This window comes from Hippocampus comes, unplaced genomic scaffold (genome assembly GCF_001891065.2).
Source record: "Hippocampus comes isolate QL1 unplaced genomic scaffold, H_comes_QL1_v1.1 scaffold25, whole genome shotgun sequence".
Taxonomy (NCBI): domain Eukaryota; kingdom Metazoa; phylum Chordata; class Actinopteri; order Syngnathiformes; family Syngnathidae; genus Hippocampus; species Hippocampus comes.
In genome coordinates this window covers 122,988-129,883 of record NW_017804844.1, presented here as the reverse complement: position 1 = coordinate 129,883, position 6,896 = coordinate 122,988, and positions in this window count along the sequence as shown.

Below are 6,896 nucleotides of genomic sequence, written 5' to 3'. Positions count from 1 at the left end.
CGGTTCTTCTTCTTCGTGTTTCGGGAACGCGCGCGGTCATCAAAGCTGATTGCGGCAACCATGGGAACAGTCCTGGGATTGGACCGCGGATGTCTGATTTCCGTTGTGGATTCGTTCAGCCACCGCAAATTGTTTGACGGTGACAAAAACATGACATGAAATAATACCCCAAGGTAGATTTTCAAACCGTGTTTTTTTGATCTTTGCGCCAGGGTTAGGGTTTCAAATGAGACACATCGTCGCAAATGAATTTTGGGGCTTCAGTGTAAGGCGTCAAGCTAGATTAGGGTTTCAAATTGGAATTTCAAGCTCGGGTTAGGGCTTCAAATCCAGGTTTCAGGATCGAGTAAAGGATGGTTTCCAACAGGGGTCCGGATCCGTGTTTCAAGCCGAAGTTAGGGTTTCAAACAAGTGTTTGATTTTCAAAGTCAGGTTTGAAGCTAGGCAGTGTTTCCGAGACGGGGTCTGAAATTTGGTTTGAAGCCAATGTTAGGGTTTCAAATTAAGCCTTTTCAGTCACTGTTCGAAGTTTTCCAATTGGAGTTCAAGCCTCGATTAGGGTTTCAGGTGAAGAGTTTGAAGGTAGGGTTTCAAGACATGAGAAGAGCTTTGACTCAGGCTTTCAAGCTTGGAATAGTTCGAAGCTCGGAATTTTGAAATTTGGATTCCAAGTTGTTTCAGACAAGGCTAAGTTTATCAAATGCAGTTTGAAGTCAAATTTAGGGGGTTCCAAGTAAGGCGTCAAGCCCGAGTTAGGGTTGCGTGATGATTGATTTTGCGTCCGATGAAATCGACAAGCTCCTTTTGCGCGTCTCCATTATCGGTGCGTGTTGCGATGGTAAAGCGCTTGCACCGATGTCTTGCTTCATCAGCATCTAGCCGTCGCAATTGTTTGTGTCAGCGGCGAGCAGCCGAGCACTTGACACGAGAATTCATCGTTAATTGTCTCGTTGACTTGGAAATGAATCGCTTCACTCTTGGAAAAAAAAAACAAAATGTGTCAGATGGAATCGTCTGATTTTTCAGCACGGGAAGATCATGACCGGAGGACGACAATTTGTGTTTTGCATCGTCTTGCATCTGGATAGCGCTAATTAACCTTTGCCAGCCGCCGATAAAACTTTCGTCTGAAGACGGTTGAGATTTATTTTTCACGCCAAATGATCAGTTATCTCCCACCCCCCTGGAGTCTTGTTTTCTGACGTTGTTGACATGCTTGACGAGTGACAGGAACATCCGCCCGCGAGCTAAGGTAAGGCAGGGGGACCCCTCCGCCCCCTCCCCATCCCTAGCTTATTATGTATATTTATGTGGCTCCCTGGTGGGGGGGTGTCATGAGTCAGCTGCATTATTCCGAGACGGGAAGTCTCCAGGGAAGACGTGACTTCGGCTTCCGCTGTCCGTGTTTGTTTCCCGTCGGAGAACAAAGTAAACAAACGTCTCAAGGTATGCGAAATTAGCCGAGTTTGAGGCTCTTATGTAAAGAAGTGGGGTTGGTGGAATCATAGCAATGACACAGCTAACTTTTTTGGGGTGAAATATCGTTGGTAGAAAGAGAAATGTTTTAATCGGCGTAAGAACAAAGATATTTTGTCGGAGGGGGCGGGTCATATTCTTCCAACATGTCGTCGTTATTCTGATAACTTTAATGACGAAAGAAGACATATTTGATTTAAAAAAAAACGTTATTCTTAAAAGAATATTTTGATGATGTAAACGATGCCTTTGTTAAAAAAAAAAAAAAAAAAAAACTATATTACTTCAGATCGCTACAGCTCTTGCTTGGCCACACCCATTCACGCCACAAATGCTATGTTACTCCACTTTATAAAACCAGCGGATTTCATTTCAATTGGACATGCTCTTTTATCGTGTTTCTTTATCTGAGTCAGTGCAATTGTTTTTCTCAAATACAAACCCACAAAATTAAACTCATGCGTCAAGGGACGACTGAATACTTTTTGGTTGGCGGGGGGGGGGCGTCTTTGCAAGGCTTTAAAATGCTCCGTTTAGCGGCGGTGCAAAAAAACACAAAAAAAAAAAAAAACAAATGTATATTAGCGTCGGAGAGATTCCTCCGCGGAGAAGCGGATAAGATCATTTCCTGTTGCGATCAACATCATGATGAAAATCCGCCTCCCCAGACGCCACCGCCAAGCTACCGTTTGGCTGACATATTGAAACGCCGAGCCGGCGTTGCTCAAAGCTAATAGCGGCGGCGCTTACTCCCGCGTCTCCGAGGTGATCTTATTTGGCGAATCCACAAACAAACACACACACGCGCGCGCGCAAAGTTTTATGAGGCGGCTCACTGGCCAATTCCCGCAAGTGGCGGCGGCGGCGGCGGCGATGCTTCAGACATAGCAACTCAAAACCTCGTATGGCCTCGTATGCACCTTTTTCTACCGGGAAACAAAAACGCTCCTCCGGCAAACTGTCCAGACGGCTCCAGATGAATATCCGAGAGCAACTCGCGCCTGGCCATCTGCCATTTCGGGACAGCTGCGTTTGTTCGCGCGAAGGCTTAACGGGAGGCGTCGCGCATGACAGGCCCATTCAGTCCCGTTTCGGTGTCAACTTTGACTCGCGAAAAATACTCCAAATATCGCCGATCGGACAGCGAAAAGAGCGGCTCGCCAACGAGAGGAAATTCACAATCTCAAATTTGTCACGGGCCACATTTTAGTTACCGTTATGACTGAAACCGGATCAAGAAGTCAAGAATAACCGTTGATTCAACTCCTAAGTTATCATCACGGCAGTTTTGGTAACAAGAAAATGCTTAGAATATCTGTCTTATTTATTCCATGTGAGAATTAACATTTTTGATCGACATTTTAGGAAGGATCATGGAACTTGACATGTTTGATCTGCTTTCGCGGCCCAGCTAAAATGATGTGGCGGGCCAAATCTGGTCCCCGGGCCTTGAGTTTGACACCTGTGAGATTCAGTACACGATTCAGTCCAGTTACGTTTTGATTCAATCCAAGTGCGACAAGATCTGATTCACTCAAATATGATCTGATTCACTCCGATTCCGATAACGATTCACTCCTATTACAATTCGATTCGCTTTGAATCGATACGACTCACGAAAATGAAAGACAGTACATCGACGGTGGCGGTAAACACATTGTCACTCTTCTAGGCACTGACCTCTGCCAAGGCCAAAGAATCCAAAATTGGACTCGGCAAATTCATAAAATTATGGACGATGCTTTTTCTTGGATCACGAATTGTGATCCTAGAATAAATCATGAACTAAAAAAAAAAAAAAATGTCAACTCCTTGGTGGAGGCAAACGGCACGTATTGCGGAGGAAGTGATAGCAGCCACCACTCAGATAAACAACGCGCGGCGCCAAGTATAACACCTGTGACTTTGGGGCCTTCTGTGAAATTTCTCCAGATGATAAACAGATCCCCCGAATGCGACGACTTCATTAGCGACTCGGAGTGCTTCGTACGTACGGCTCATTTTGGGGGGGGGGGGGGGGGGGGGGGGCGACCGCCCTCCTCCCATGAGCCTCTCTGCTCCTCTCACACACACACCGCGCAACTAATGGAGGCGGAACGGGATTTGGAAAGGGGAGGCAAAAAAAAAAAAAAAGCAACTCCCAAAGTGTGCGTGTGTGTGAGACTGCATTCATCGGAAGCATTCATGGAGCAAATAAAGACGTTAAAGACGCTTCGTAAACCCTCTTCCGACGCTCTTTATGGACTTGATCCACCTCTAAGACGCAAATAAATCTGCATGACACCAACAGATTGCTGTTGAGCAAAATAAAAAGTGTTAAAAGGATTTATTATTTTTAGCGTTAGCTTGAATTTGTATGCGGCGGGCAAAGTAAGCCCGCACGTCGCCAACTGCCCCCCTCTAGGAAGCTAATCGTATTGACATTCCAGCCGTCGATTTTTTTGCGGCCAAATCCAATATTTGATTTGGTATTCCGCAGCACGTTTTAATCATGCGGCAATAATCGTATTTTCACCCCGAGCGCCGGTGAAGAATCTGTGAAATGATCTTGTGAGTAAAATGAAACGGAGAGCCTCGCCCCGCATCCAAGTGAAGACGGTCGCGCGCCTTCCGCCGCCGACGAATGAGCGACATTCGGCACGTGCGAGGTCGCGCCGAGCCACAATGTTTCTGGAATGGAATGATGAAACAATGACGCAATAAACGCAACACAAAGCCTCCAGAGTGTCGATATGATGTCCGAGACGGCGCAGGGAAGGGGTCAGCATTGTTCAAAATCCCTCTTCCGACAACTTAGGTTCAATCTTTTGTGTACTTTACCCGAGAAGGAAGATCTCACAACGCGGCCGTTAACAGGTGGATGTGCAGCAAGCAGGTGGCCGCCCTGTGAGGTATTTCCAGTACAGTATGTGCCCGTGCTAAAAAAAAACGCGACGCCTCATTAGCCCTTTGCTGCCCCCGCCGGCCCCAGAAAGTAATCAGGCGTCTTAACGACGGATAACGTGTACTCCGTTGAGGCCTCTGGCTCGTACAGTCAAGCTGTCGTCGGGCATCGACATGCCCGGGCATCTGCCAAGAGACAAAGTCTGATTCTGTCGACGCCCACGTGCTTTATGAAGTCTCACAAAACCATTTCGTAGTGAGTTGTGTCATTTTACGAATTGCATAACTGCGTATGGGAACTGCTTCTTGTCCTACAAGTGTCAGCTTGTCGTCCGGCACTGGGCCCCTCTTGGGTCGAAACCGCGGCTCGTAGCTCGTGCGTGACGGTCGGCTGCGGGCGGATCGCGGCGGGAGGAATGAAAGCAACTGCCGACTTTGGTAGCGGTTAGTAGCAGTCCAGTGGTATGACTGTGGCTCCAAGTGTGAGAGGTTCAAGGTACGGCCGAGCCCTCGGGCTGTTTGGGGAGTCGGCGGTGGGGGAGTTGGGAAATGAGGAAGTGGGCTTGTGGGGAGGGGCTATTAAGGTCAGTCGTGAAAACAGACATCAGATTGGCAAATCGAAAGAAAAGCACCTAACATTAAAGCTGTATAGAACATTAACCATTATTCAAGTATGCTACATTTGCCGTAGGCTATCCACACTGTAACCAAGCGGATGGTACTGTTTTCTAACACGCTACATGAGATGTAATACACGATATTTTATGTTAATGTGATACCGCCGGGCTGTGTACATTAACGCTAATGCAAACAGGATCCATTCAAGGACTCTCGACATTAAATATGTAGCTGTGGTATATTCGAAGTGAATATATGTTATGGAATGGATATAAAATGGCCTCATGGCAGCTGTCAAGGAGCTGCGAGTGAGGTAACGCATTAGCTGGTAAATTAGCCTGGGCGGTACGTCGGACGTCATCTCGTGTTGCTCATTATTCAGCAAGTGATTTGACCGTCACTGAGTCAACGACAAGTACAGAAAATCGTGTGAAACAAGGGAAAGTAGCGGGAAGGAACAAGTAAAACAGTAATTGTGAAGACTGAAGTGTACTAAAGGATCACAAAAACGAGCGCTTAGCGACAATTACGTACTTTGTATGTTTCGATATGTTGTTGGGCGGGAGGGGGGGGGGAAATCTCATAAAATAGATTCCCTGCTATACCAACTTTGTGCTTGCACTGAAAGAAGAAAAAAAAATGCGTTAAATGAAACATGCTAGCGTTAGCTTGACTTTTATGCTACTAAAACGTTTTCCTATAGCTTTGTGGAATGACGAACAAAAAAAAAAAATGGTGAGTTAGATAATGTTCACAATTGTGAAACATACACCTTACTAGTATGTGTCATTTAATTTTGTTTATCTATTTTATTCAACACAAAAAAAACGGGGGGTTCTCATCTGTTTGTAAAACAAATTCAGTCCAAGAGGAGGCCTGCTTTTGGGCTGGGGAACTTCAGCTGATTAGCAACCAGTTGCGGACCCGCCGTCTGAGTATAAAATGATGAAACTCCCTAAGGCTTTGATACGTTAGCTAATGTTTTAATGCTAATGTTTGAGGCTAATGGGCCGGCCACGCCACACCGAGAGCCATCGCACGTTGATGAATGCCGCCATTGGCCCTCGTGCGGCGCTTCAAGGCGCTCGCTCTCAAAGCTAATTGCTTTGTCCGCGGTGGGCAACACCCAGGGACACTGCGGCTTTTGTAAATATGTCCTTTCGCATGAAAAGATGTCACGACATATTTGTTTGGGTGATTAAATCAACAGTACTCGTAACTGCCTTGATATTTAGAATGTTTACTGTTCACGGGGGAAAGCTGTCAACTATGTGTGACTGTGAGCTAACGTAAGCGGCTATTTTTCCACTATGGTGTGAGACTTCACGTCGAAAGTCGTAAGCAGCCATATTTGTTGCGTACCGAGCAGCTATCCTGCTTTTAACACCAACAAAACCGGCGAAAACAAAAGTTTATGTTTAGCTCAAACTAGCATGAGTACGCTAAAGCTACTCCCCATTTAAAATAAATGAGGCGGCACACCGTGATAAATCATCGTGATGTGCTCGGACTTCATTTGCAGCACTTTTTGTTTTGAACACCATCGATCAATTTTAGTCGCTTTAAAAAGAAATGTGACACTGATAGAAAGCAGATTGGGGCGTAAACACTAAATAGTGATGATCACGATGTATCTTCCTGCCAAGGTGCTATTGTGATGCATGTTGCTTTTATTTTGGGTGTCCGCAAAGTATCTTGCAGACCAAAATAATTGGTGATATTTTTCTTCGCTATGTCCTCCAGTAGTTTGTTTTGAATGCTGTTTCATTTTTATTTCAGGTACTGTATCTTATTGGTGATTTCAAGTTGTGAAAAAATGATCGCACAAAGAACGAGTTGATTTAACGTATGAGCTGTCGTGAACGAGCAGAACGCCGCAGGATCTTTTGGTTGATCGTCTGGCCCACGAAAAAAAAAAA